Below are 13836 nucleotides of genomic sequence, written 5' to 3'. Positions count from 1 at the left end.
ATGTTATTCTTTTCTCATAATACATGAAATCATCATTCAAAAACTGCATTTTGTATATGTTTGATGGTCTGAAATATGAAGTGTGAAAAATATGTAAAAAAGTAAGAAATCAGGAATGGGGCAAATACTTTTTACTGCACTGTATATGTATGTTAATTATGAAAATACTTTTCTTTGTAAGCCATTGCCAAATAAATGCAGTGTTGGATGAATCACAGAATAACAAGCCGTTTGACCTTTAGCAGAGGTGATACACTTTAATTAAATTGTAATAGTACAGTAATATATCGTAATAGTACAGAAACAGGTGTGTTTTAGCCGCCCACTTATGATCCACTGTCCAGTGTCCCGAGATATATTTTAAAAACCAACTGAAAAGATGGTATATGGCTAATGCAGGTTGTTGTCAGACTTTCACATAGTGTGAATCAGTTATAAAGCATATTTTAAGCATTAGCTACCTGGATGATTTGAAAGGCACTAGCTTCTTATCTCATAATCGCTTTCAGAATACTAATAACTAACCAACTCTCAACTTCCAGGTATATCAAATTCCTATGTTTTTACAATTTTTGTGGATAAAATAGGGCAAAATACACTTTCTTTTTTGCTTCTGAAAAGCTGCCAGAATGCTGTGGCTCAGAAGACACTTTTGTGTAATTTTCACACTCTGACTTTGAAGTCAGGGCTCTTACTAGAGTGCCTAATACGTGGCCATGAACAATATAACTTCTGGAGAGCATAATTCCTCCTCTGGTAATGCAGGTAGTTGCTAATGTAGGTTTGTGTCTTTGGCACCTCACTTTTTTTTTCTTCTTTTTTTTCAAATTTAGTGAACGTCAAAAGCCAAGGCTTATTTTTGAAGTCTTAGGGAAAGTGTTCCAAGGCACTGCTCAGTTTGTTCAGTATATACCACCTTGCTTTCAGGTGTTCTGTTCAGCAGACATTTCTTTAAGCCTGGCAGGCCTAAAGGGGCTCTGTTGCAACCATACTGAAAAAAAAACATCGAAAATAAAATCATCTAATGAGAACTGTTCACAATTATCCGTCCTGATTTGGAATTCATGATATCGTAATTAAACGTATTGTTGATTAGGTGGTACAGGTGGAACATTCCTGCATACAGTACTTGTTGGTTGCTGGTGACTCTAGACAGCAGTTTAGCTTTATATTGTATGAATGGGTGCACTTTAAGCGATTCGTCAAACCAATAAAGGTCAACGTTATTAACCCAGTGGGACTAAATGGGTCACAGTGGTCCCTGAGACAATTATGAAAGTTGACCTATGTAAGCCACTTGTCTAAGACTCTCGTGTGGCCTGGCGTTGTTATACCACACAGTGTCTTCAGCTGTGACGTGGTGATTCATTCAAAGTCTGGTGTTTTACAGCTGGGATTAACAGTATTCTGTTCTGTCTTTGTCAGACTGATGTCAAATTTATATTCTTTGTTTATATTTCTTTTGCATTTCATATAAAATGAAGACAACTTTGTTTGAACCTCAGTTGCTTTGTGGTCATATCTGGCTTAGCATGGCTTCCCAGACTTTTTTTTTTTTGACAATAATGAGTCAGTTATTGCTATTGCGTTACATAAAGGTAGGGGATTTTCAAATATTTTATTTCTTAAGTTAAATTGTTAGATTTGCTTAAGCTAGCTTTTGAATTCTCTGGCTTGACAGCTTTTTAGAAGGGATGGATTGCAGGGATTGCAGTATATCTCGTAAAGCAAAATGATTTCTTCATTAGGCATCTCATTTGTTACTTTTTATGCAAAGTGCTCACAGGCTCCTGTAGTCGCAGTAGAAATGATGATCTGCATTAGACAGCAACCGGTGTCTAGAACTTACATTTACTCACATCCCAACCTTAGTCAAGCCTGGAAAAGGATATTGTAGCAGGTTCTCCTTAGTGACAACAGACGGGCAACATTTTTTGCCACACACTGAGCATTATTACACTATTTACAGATTAAATTGGCTCTGACACTATCAGAGATATATGCTATGAGAGATGGAGAAAGATGTAGATAGACAGGACAGGAGAAGAACGAGAGATTATTTTCAAAAGTAAGTACTGTTAGGCGAGATAAATTTAACAAACCTGAAATTTAACACTTGTATCTAATACCTTATTTCATATTTGAATGTTTTATCAGTTATTGGATCTATACACAGCATGTTTCTGAATTATGCTTCTATGAAAAACCTTGCAAATTAAGCTAAATATAGCAATACTGTGTTACTTAAAGGTAGCTTGTGAAATACCAGGTAGTTTAGTGCATTAGTTTGCAGTAATGTGATGATTTTTATAGTGAGTCAGTATGCTGGACTGGTACACATCAAGGGTAGAAGACATCAAATAATGTTATATATAAATATTATCAATTATTATATTTAAGGGGGTGATTTTGATTAGATTCATTCAAATTCTGCTTGTAAATGAGCTATGTAGCTAGTGAAGCATCTTCCGAGTGGCAGTACACGACAGCTTCTTGCAGCTTGTACACAAAGAAAAATCTTTTCTCCACACTGCACTGATACACCAAATCAGGTTCCCCCACCTGCTTCTGGCAAATTGCTAATTTATTCTTACAGACAAATGCTGGTGTTACTTTTTTTTTATTCAATAAATCTTCATAAAATGGCCAATCAGTTTACTTCTCAGTACTTTTCTCTCCTGTCTCAGTGTACTTAATTCACAGTCATGTAGCTCCTAGTGCAGGCATTAATCTTTTAATAGTAGGTTATACACATAATTTCATTTTCTTTAAAATCTTCCCTGATATTTTATAACTGTGTATGACCCAGTTATATATACTTAAAAAAAAAGACTTTTATGTCAATACTTGTAGTTGTAATAGGTAATAATAATAATAATAATAATGGATTGCATTTATATAGCGCTTTTTGGGGCCCTCAAAGCGCTTTACAATTCCACTAGTCATTCACTCTCACATTCACACACTGGTGGAGGCAGCTACAGTTGTAGCCACAGCTGCCCTGGGGCAGACTGACAGAAGCGAGGCTGCCATATCGCGCCATCGGCCCCTCTGGCCATCACCAGTAGGCAGTAGGTGAAGTGTCTTGGTGAAGGAAAACAACGACCGAGACTGTCCGAGCCAGGGCTCGAACCGGCAACCTTCCGGTTACAAGACGAACGGCCAACTGTTTGAGTCACGATCCAGCAACACGATCGAGTGACAGCAGTTTCTGAAGTGTGTTGCTAAAAAGTGAGTGAGTGAGGTAGCTGCTAACAAATAGACCATCATCTGTTCTGAATGCAGCATTCTGAAATTGCATGTAGAGGGCAAAGATGTTTCAGCTTGCTTTAATACTTTGAATGTGCTTTTATGCAATTTGTTATAGCCTGTATTTGTATTTCTCCTGACAACAAATGTTGTAATGTAATACAACATTTCAAAAGAAGGAATCTCCTCAAGTCCCCTTGATGGTACTGAAATGTGCTTGAACAAGCAATTGGACCTCTTATTCCATGATCAATATCACAGGCTGTGAAGGATTCTAAGGATGAATTAATAATACAGTTTCTTTGTAAAATAATACATGGACCTACACAAGGAAAAAAAAAAGTAATGGTCACATATGGATGAAAAACGTGACACACTGGAGAGCCACTAAATCACTTCACCTCATTACAATCATGCATAATGTATAAAAGATTGGGTTAGAAAACATTTCTTCCCTCTGTGTGGTCATGTGTTTGTGCTTGTTTTCTATGTTGTTTTTCTCTGACCTGAAACATGCTCTCAGGAGGTGCAGCAGCCATATATTCACCGATGCCTGGAGGCCTTGAACCTAATTGGTCTCAGAGCCCATGTCATTTCACAAGTTTTACCGTAATTTACACTGGTTAACTAATCCCTCGGAGGGCTTTTGGGTGTGGAGGAACATTCTCTCCACATTTTGTCATGTTTAGTATTTACCTTTGTTTTTCTTAGACACCTTTTGACCTCTAATTTCCCAGCAGCATATACTGATCAATATGTAAGAAAAATGATGATAACCTCAGTCTGACCTCGCTCTTTGAATCCAACCAGAAGGAAATGACTGTCTGTAGGGGAAAGTGTACATTTACTGTATTTTTACACCAATTTATTATAGCAGTAGTTTTCTTTTACAGTAACTACAGTGCTAACCTCTGCCTCCAGAAGACATTGAAGTCATATTTTGTATGTATATACAGGACAGTGAAATAACTTTTGACTTTGTAGTTCATGATGGTTTCATTGAAGGCCATTAACCAGATCATTACAAAGTTTGGCATTGTAGTGTTTTGTTTCTCATATTACACAACATTCATGGTTTGTGTTGGACTGCTGATTCTATTTAGTTGTAAATTTTATGAGAAAAGAGAATATTTACATAAAAAGTTTGCATACAAGTGCAGTTAAACCAAGAGACTGTGGTGGTGCATCTAGCAAAAGTATCACTATCCAAAAACATATGGACAGGTGCCAGCTAGATTTACCAGCATGAACACTGCTTTTCGTTGTGCATGCTATTTACGCTCTAACAACATTTTGTCAAAATATTACAGTACTTGGCCTAAAATTAACATTTTACCATAATAATGGATTGGATTTATATAGCGCTTTTCAAGGCACCCAAAGCGCTTTACAATGCCACTATTCATTCACTCTCGCATTCATACACTGGTGGAGGCAGCTACGGTTGTAGCCACAGCTGCCCTGGGGCAGACTGACAGAAGCGAGGCTGCCATTTCGCGCCATCGGCCCCTCTGGCCAACACCAGTAGGCGGTAGGGTAAAGTGTCTTGCCCAAGGACACAACGACCAGGACGGAGAGCCCAGGGATCGAACTGGCGACCTTCTGGTTACAGATACGCTTCCCAACCCCCTGAGCCACGGTCGCCCCACCATGTACTGTTTTTTTAGTATTTCCCTTATAATGTCAATGTAATTGTTTATTAAAGTAAAATTATTACCGTACTGTAGGTCTGTCTCTATAAAATACAATTCTTTGAAACAAATGTGCTCACCAATGTACCATGAATTCAGCTGCTTGTCTTTCCTGGACTTTGACAAGATAAAAAAAAAAACCAAAAACCTCTGTTAGATTTCCTCTGCTCCTTGCACCACTTGGTTGTAGAAATCCAGCTTCTGTATGTTTAACATTTCAAGACCACAAAGGTGAAGAATGGTTGGTGGAAGTCATAAATTCTCGTGAGTCTGCCTGCGTAAAACTTTCCCTAATCCAGGTGGTCACTAAAACATTTTTATGCCCTTACAGTGTGTTGACTGTTTTCTAAATGAGACAATGGGACATCAAGCAAAATGATTTTCAGAAGAGTTAAGTTTTTAGGTCTGACTCAACAGAAGCCAATTTTACAGTAACCTGTGTTTAATGTTATGTTTTTCTTTTCCTGAAAGGTATCAGCGTATATGGTATTTACAAATACTGAAAGAAATTTCTTGTTACCTTGTAGTTTTATGGTATGTAAGATCGATGTTATGTGTAATTTAATCTCGATTGGAAGACATTTAAGGAATATTTCCCATACCACAATTGTTGGCATTAGTTTTAAGCTGTTTTAAGCATCTCTCTCTCTCGTTTTTTGCATGTGTTGAGAATACCTAGAATACTATTTATGCCTGAACATAATTCACAATTTCACCTATGTTCTTGAAGTCAGGGAAAGATAGCATCTTCACATAATGCAACGTTAAATGGCCTGTAAAACAGCAGCTCAGAAACCTGACAGCAACAATATGTAGCTGAAATTAGAAAAGCCTTGTCAAGACTTGTCAGGTTGGGCATCTATTCTAACAGAGATTGCAGAGGCAATGATCGTACGTTGATGATGCACAGCTGTGAGCCATTATCATTCCCCCCAATACATAGAGACACACACACACACACACACACACACACACACACACACACACACACACACACACACACACACGCACACATAAAAACACACTATCCAATGAGAGAGAAAGAGACTGAGCGACAGATAGAGAGGCATCCCAGGCTTCTGTAGAGTGAAGACATTTAGGATTCATTTCATCATAAGATCACAAGCCATCATATGAACACAGCTCTATAGAAAGGTACAAAGGGGGTAACATCTGAGCGAGCTGCAGACTGGCAGTGAGGAAAAACCTCAGAAAGCAGAGGGGGAAAAAAGAGGAAAAACTAAGAGGTGAGAAGAAGGGAGAGAGGTTAAAAGCACCCACGGCCGGACAGTGGGGAAGTGGTCAGTGTAATGTTACCGACCTTTTCATTAGAAGATTAAAGACTTTTGTGCACCTAAGTCTTTAGCGAGGTTTATAATAGACTCGACCCTAACAATGACACCCAGAGGTACAAATTGTTAAGATGGAGATATTTGACTCATATTAGGCAGAATTATATATGGTATTTAACTTTTATGTAATGCAGTTAAAGAATAAAGCAGTTTAAATTTAATACTATGCACCTCAGTCATATATGGCTTTTAAAAGTTGGAAGGCGATGAGGTGGTTATTCAATAAATCACAAATAGCAGTAGTCACTTATTCCTGCAAGTACTTTCCTAAAAGTGTTGAAATCTGATTCTTATGAGAAAAGTTGACAGAACATTGACATTTTGTGATTGTGAGAAGGTCTTTTTTTTATTGTAATTTAAACCCTTAAGTCCTACTTGTCATAGGTGATGACACTAATTGTAGCATTTGGAGATCAAACCTGACTTAAAAATAATGAAAAACATGAGTAGTTTTTGATGCAGGTCATTTGGAAGATTACTTTTCCTTCTCTCGTTCAGCCCCATTGTATTCATTTGAACTTCGCCAACTTAAAGCTATTGGATGCCGCCCGGAACGTCTGTTCAGGAAAACAGGACTTACTATTCATAAGGACATGTATCTCAGTCATATGCAGCACTATAAAGAAGCTATTTATCATGCTAAACAATTGCCTTCTACTTGTGATATGGTCAATTGTTCTAACTGCATTTTTTTCTCCTACACAACTGTCATCCAAATTTGGATTACCTACAATTATTCAGCTATCTTCCATAATTACTAAGTTAAAGTCATCATCGTGTAAACTTGATCCACTGCCAACTAATTTTGTTAAACTTCACTCCCCTCTCTTGGCTCATTGGTTGTTAATATCATACACTCCTGTCTTATATCTGGTTCTGTTCCATCTTCTCTTAAAACTGCAATAATAACTCCAATATTGAAAAAGAAGGTTCAGACTCTTCCAATCTAAATAACTTCAGGCCAATTTCAAATTTGCCTTTCCAAGCCAAAATTCTGGAAAAGATAGTGGCTGCACAGGTTCATAGACACCTCACTGGAAATAACATTTACGACCAGTTTCAGTCTGGCTTCCATTCATTTCATACTACAGAAACAGCTCTCGTAGAAATCACAAATGATCTTCTGCTTGCAGCTGACTCTGGACTCATCACCTATCTATCACTGATACTATCTCCCACCGCATGCTTCTTCATAGATTAGCATCTATTAACGTCAATGGTTTGGCACTCGCCTTACTTTGCATCTCTCTGGCCGTTTGTTTAGTTACTCACTCACAGATCACAATCTACTCCAGTTAATTCCGGTGTACCCCAAGGCTCTGTCCTGGGTCCTTTACTTTTTATCATCTATCTCCTACCCCTAGGTAACATTTTCAGAAAACATAACATCCAGTTTCACTGCTATACAGACACCCAGATCTACTTATCTTCCAAACTCACAGCTACTCTCCCACCCACACTCATTCTGACTGTTTAAGTGAAATCAAGGTCTGGTTTACTCACTTTCTTAATAATAAATCGCAATTAATGGCAATAAAACAAAAATTATTTTAATAGGCACCAAATCAAAACTGACTAAAGTTCCAACTAGACGTTTTTCACTATCCATTGATAACTCTGTTGTCATGCCCTCCCCTCAGGTTAAGAGTCTTGGTGTCATCCTCGATAGCACATATAAATAATATCACTCAGTCTTCCTATTTTCATCTTCATAATATTAACTGCCTTTGTCCTTCACTCGCTCCAAACAGTACCGCCATACTTGTCAATGCTCTTGTCACATCCTGTTTAGATTACTGTCATTCTCTTCTCTATGGTCTACCTCATAAATCCCTTCATAAATTGCAATTAGTTCAAAATATAGCTGCACGTATTATATCCAGAACTAGATCCACTGAACATATAACACCTGTTCTTAAAAAGCCCACTTGCTTCCAATTCACCTCCATGTCAATTTCAAAATCCTGCTTCTTACTTTTAAAGTGCTTCATAATCTTCCTCCTGCATATTTATCTGATCTTCTCCATACATACACACCTCCTCGTACACTTCGCTCTTCTTCAGCTTCCCTTCTGTCTGTTCCACCTGCTCGCCTGACTACCACAGGACTCATTATTATTATTATTAATAATATTATTATTATCATTATTATCATTATTACTATCATTATTATTGTTACTTGTGTGAACATGCTTGTGAACATAAAAAACAGACGCCTTTGGGTTACAGTTAGGGTTTGACCTATTACGACTTACATCTCATTGTAAGTTAACACTTACAATCTGAACTATCACTCTGAACTACCCTACTTAGTCATCCTCAAATCAGGACCATCAACAGCTGTCAGTCATGCTGGCAAATCTCTCAGTCCTTTCTGGATGGATACAAAGGTTCTCTCACTCACACTAATATCTTGTACTCTTAATTAGACAACATCTCTGTTTCCTTTCCAGAAACTCCCCAGTGCATGGTTCTCAAACTTTTTTCTAACATGCCCTATTTCAGAAAAAAGTTTATAAACAGAAAAAAGAAGATCCAAGTTGAATTAAATAAAGGTCAGTACAACAGCACCAGAACACTCTTTTATTTTCCGTAAAAGGAAAAAAAAATATTCCGCTTATTTATTTAACCTGGTTATCGATGCACCCCTGTGGTGCTTATACTTACACTTACCCACTAGGATTTTCTGTTTTCAACTGGTGTATGAATCATCTTGTGTAAGGTGTTTTCTATTCTGTACTGCATAGTTCACTTTCAAGTAGCACTCAGATAGTGCAAACCTTCGCTAAGGCAGCTCCCTCTCTGTGCAGTATTTACTTTTAAGGGAATAGTATTGTAATTTGTATATATACATTTGTTCTTTCTTCTTTTCAAATTAATTTTAAGATGTTTGTAGTGCAGTAAAAATAACATGTTTTAGGGTAAACTTGAAAGAAATGCAGATGTGAAATGAAAACGTTAGATCAGAGATCAAATGTGTTTTGGATTCAAACTACAATTTGATATTTAGAATCCCCACATCCGTATCATTTCCAAACTGTTGCCAATACACACAAAGGCAGTAGAATTTTTAAGGATAGTTTTAAAGACTGAATACTTTTAATGGAAGTATGACCTTTTTTAACTTTGAAAGTAGGTTCAAAGTTCAGAGGTTCAAAGTACTGTGTAAAAATCTCAAAATCTCATTCCCTATATGTCTATATGTTGTCAATACAAACAATGGCAGTAAGTAACATCGTTTTAAATAACTCTATACAGCATTATTATAAGTCTGGCCTTCATATCTGTTGACCTCGAAGGATATCAGAGGTCATACAAGCTTCATACAAAGCATATACAAAGTTTAAAATCTTTATATCTTACATTCTGTATGTTCACATTACACACCACACTTATGAGAATCATTTCAAGTTCTGAGCCTTTTTTTTGTCAATTTTTGATAAATAAAGATGACCTTGAAGATCTTGGTGCATGTAAGCCAAATTTTAATGTTTTTGTTAACATGACTCCACTGTACACCTTTGCATCATTCATTTAAAACCTTTTGAGCTTTTATGTTTACAAACAGACACGATGAAATGCACCAGTTGTGTTACAGTCCAGCTCTGATGCACCACCAAATTTCATAAGTGACACAAAAAATGTGTTAAGAACAAAGCAGATGAAGAGGGCAGGAATGCATTCAGATTTTACACATATTATGTCAAACTCTACTTTTAATAATAATAATAATAATAATAATAATAATAATAATAATAATAATAATAATAATAAAGACCCAAATCCATAAAGGGAGGAGTCTACTGCAATTGATAGGACAGGAATTGCACAGCCTGCAAATGTAAGGTGACCTTGGGTTTCTGAAAAGCGCCCTCAAATAAAATGTGTTATTATTATTATTATTTCTTGTGTTGCCATGATCAAAGCCTTTGTGCCAGCCTTTTCTAGGCACTAGTGGACACACCTGCTGTAGTAGTGGCCACTTTACTGTCTTCGAAACACTAGATTATTGGTTCAAGCCCTTGTAAGGACACATGTCCAGTAAGGGTTCCCAGCCAATGCTACCCAAGTCTATGTCAGAACAGGTAACACATAGCAAACACCATACAGGCTCAGATGTCGCTGAGCTTAATAATTAGATCACATCAGATGTTGGTGAAGCAGGATTTATTAATGCATGTGTGTGTGCATACATATTTATATGTTAAAACATATTTATAATTCATATTACAACATATTATTATTTATTTAATAATTCTGTCAAGGATAGACACAAGGGAAGGGAAGCTTGTTATTGATTATTACATACAGGAAAAAAAAACCAAAACAAAAGAAAAACCAGTTGACTCTGTTTTGCAACTGAAGCTTTTAGCACAATTCACAATGCTGCTCACAGACAAGGTCTTACACAGGGGTGGCTCCGCTCAGCTTTGAAAGGTCTTCATGCTTTTAGCCTTCACTTGAATTTGGCAGCCAGTTCCAGCCCTTTTGATACAAATTCACCCTGGCCAAGTTCACACATAAAAAGATCTTGAGCACATGCTTTCGGATTAACTTTTCATAAGGTTACCAACTGGAGAAAAGAATGCTACTCAAGCGTTGCCAAGAAATTTTTATTCTTTCATCTACCCTAATAAATTTTAAACATATTTAGTGGCTCAAATAACAGTTGCAAACACAAGCTCTACTACTTCAGGTCTTTTTTTTATTACATCCCATGTTTTGACTTCTAGCACTGTTAGTGGCATACCGGAGAACATGGTGGAGTATTTAGCAGCTAAACAGAAAAAGAAAGGAGGATAAATGCTGCTATTACGTTGGATATTGGATGAACTATGGGACTTCCTTTGACACATATCAAAAAGAAAGGCAAGTATTTAATAACAAATGTGGGGGTAATATGTCAACGCTGTTTACATCCCAGTTTTGCTGATCCCAAATGGCCAAGACAGCCATTAATTCAAGTTTCAAAATAAAACAACAGGGGGTAGGAATGCATTTTAACAAGAGTGAAGTTTGGCACCAAGCAGTGATCCTCATGAACCCGTGAATCTTGACAATCACAATAAATTTTTGCATCTGAAGACAAAAGAGGATCTAAAGACATGATAAAAATCCCTTATTTAGAGCCTTCCTTGGACTTGACAGGGAGACATAAATGCAACACTACAGATTTCAGCCGTATCTCTGCTGACCTGCTGAGACACGGAAAGACAATTATAGGGGAGGAAGATGACAAGCTTGTCAGCATGACGGCTCACTATGAATTCCATTTGTCCTCCAAGCCTATTCACCGTGAGTCACACCTGATTGAACCTCCACAGGGGAATGAAGAGCAGCCTTTATAGCAGACTTACTCTGCCTGTTTGCTTTAGATCTACATGTTGTGATACATATTTGTATGCAGCGGGGATACTATAAATATAGGGTTTCATTATGCACATACAAGCACTTACAGCCTTCGGAACTGACTTAAATAACTCACCGTGAAATGCAAACACTAAAATGAACAGAAATGCCACCGGAAACTGAAAAAGAAAGAAGAAAGAAAAGCAACACAAATAGCAATGGGGAAGTTTGTTAAGAATGCTTAAGGATTACAGCGCCTATGTGCAATTAGTACAGATGAGTCACAGAATTTGCAAAGATGCCAGTAGTTATATTACTACAAAGTACATAAAATAAAATAAGCAAACCAAAAAAACATGTAAGAAAAATAAAACAAAGAAAACAACAGTCGGGTTCCAGAGGCATTGATTAAAATCGCTGTTGTCATTAAAATTTAATTAAATGAATTAAATTATTCTAGCATAAAATGTAGACACATGACTATGAATAGAAGGTCGCTGTTTCTTGAAGGCGCAAATTAAATTATTTACAAGGAAATTAATATGCCTACAAGGTTTGAGGGGTGGTATGGTAAGCAGATGGTGAGCGATGCACCTTAGATGTACAGGATTAAAACATCAAGATCTGTTAACCTGCAAACCATAGGTCTGAGTTTAAGCTTAGGCAGGAGGACAACCTGATTAGCTTTCTAAATATGCACCGTGCTTGTGCCCTCCCTCAAAGCATGTGCTTTAAAGTGTCTAAAAGGTCATAATTTCAAATATATTTTTAGAGAAAAAAAATGATTTGACTGTTAGCAGTTTCCTTAAGATTGAATTGACCCTCTCCATAACTTAGTGTTCAATGACTCATATTTCACAGAGGGCATAAAATTGCGATAAAAGAGCTCCTTAGAGTTTTCAAATAACCAGCTTTAAGACAGTGACTGTGATTGAAATCACACATGAAGATGTGAGAACGAGGCCAAAGGAAGATCTGTGCATACGACTCTAGGATGTGTGCTGCTTAAAACCTTTAATATCTGCAAATGCATGTCTTTTATTGGCTGTATTCTGTGCTTTGAGACTCGCTAATGAATACATTGTAGATGTTTACAAGAGAACTGCACACAGTCCCACAAAGCCTGTATCCTTCAACGCTCCCCAAGGTTGCCACTGGACCAGCTGTTCATATAAACTTAACAGGTGTTTCTCTTTCCTGAGATCCTCACTAACTTCATACTATTTTTTCCTCATTTTCTTCTTCACCAAATATCAAGGTGCATTTCCCATATCACTTATTGCCCTCATTTAAGCAGTCCATTATGTCACCCAGTATAAGATGCTTACTCTGTCTGTCTAGCTATGTATATTATACCGATTTGTCTGCAGATACAGATTTTGTTCCAATATACCTCATATGTGTTTGACAAGAAAAACAGGAAACGAGCAGGCACGCACATTATGACAGTTCATTACATGAACCCTCAGGCATTTTAGCAACATGCTGGAATGCACAATATGCTGCCCACAATCCAAAAACGTTTCATTTCACCACACGTCCTTTTATTTATGTCTTTTTAAATAAATGGACTTATAGCCAGTGTACTTTTAAAGCACAGTTTGATTTCATTCCTCACTCACCACTTAAAAAGTGAAGGTTTTCACATTGAATTCTAGGTTCAGTAATCTACAATGTCTACATGTTTGAAACCGCTGCCATTATCAGAACTGTCTTAAAAGTGTAACTTGAACCATGGCTGTAACCAGCTGTGCAGTCACACAGGTGTGGGCCATGGTCATTTTTGTGTAGGCTTTTACTTTGAAAAGACATGGGGATTCAATTATGTTATGATCGTTATGATTTGGTTGTATTGTCTGGTTTTGGCATGAGGAACGAATGAGAGTAGGACCAGAGTCACTGGGCGTGTAACTTTTTCCTTTGTGCTATTTTAACGTCAAGTGAAGGGAAAATCTTTTGATTTATTAATTTTTTGTTGTTCATACAACGCTTATCTTCCATACATACACAGTTTCTTCAACCAAAGACATAAAGCAATACAAAATAAAGTCAATTTTGTACACAACACAAAATTTGTTGTGTTGACTGTAACGGAGTTATAGGACTTTGTCTCTATAAAAGTGTAGACTTTGGTGCGGGTCGCCCGAGCACAGGTGCTACACCTTAAACATGACACAATAAGAGAAAAAAGTTCT

Source organism: Maylandia zebra, linkage group LG7 (assembly GCF_041146795.1).
Source record: "Maylandia zebra isolate NMK-2024a linkage group LG7, Mzebra_GT3a, whole genome shotgun sequence".
NCBI classification, from domain to species: Eukaryota; Metazoa; Chordata; class Actinopteri; order Cichliformes; family Cichlidae; genus Maylandia; species Maylandia zebra.
Note: the sequence above shows the minus strand (reverse complement) of the source record.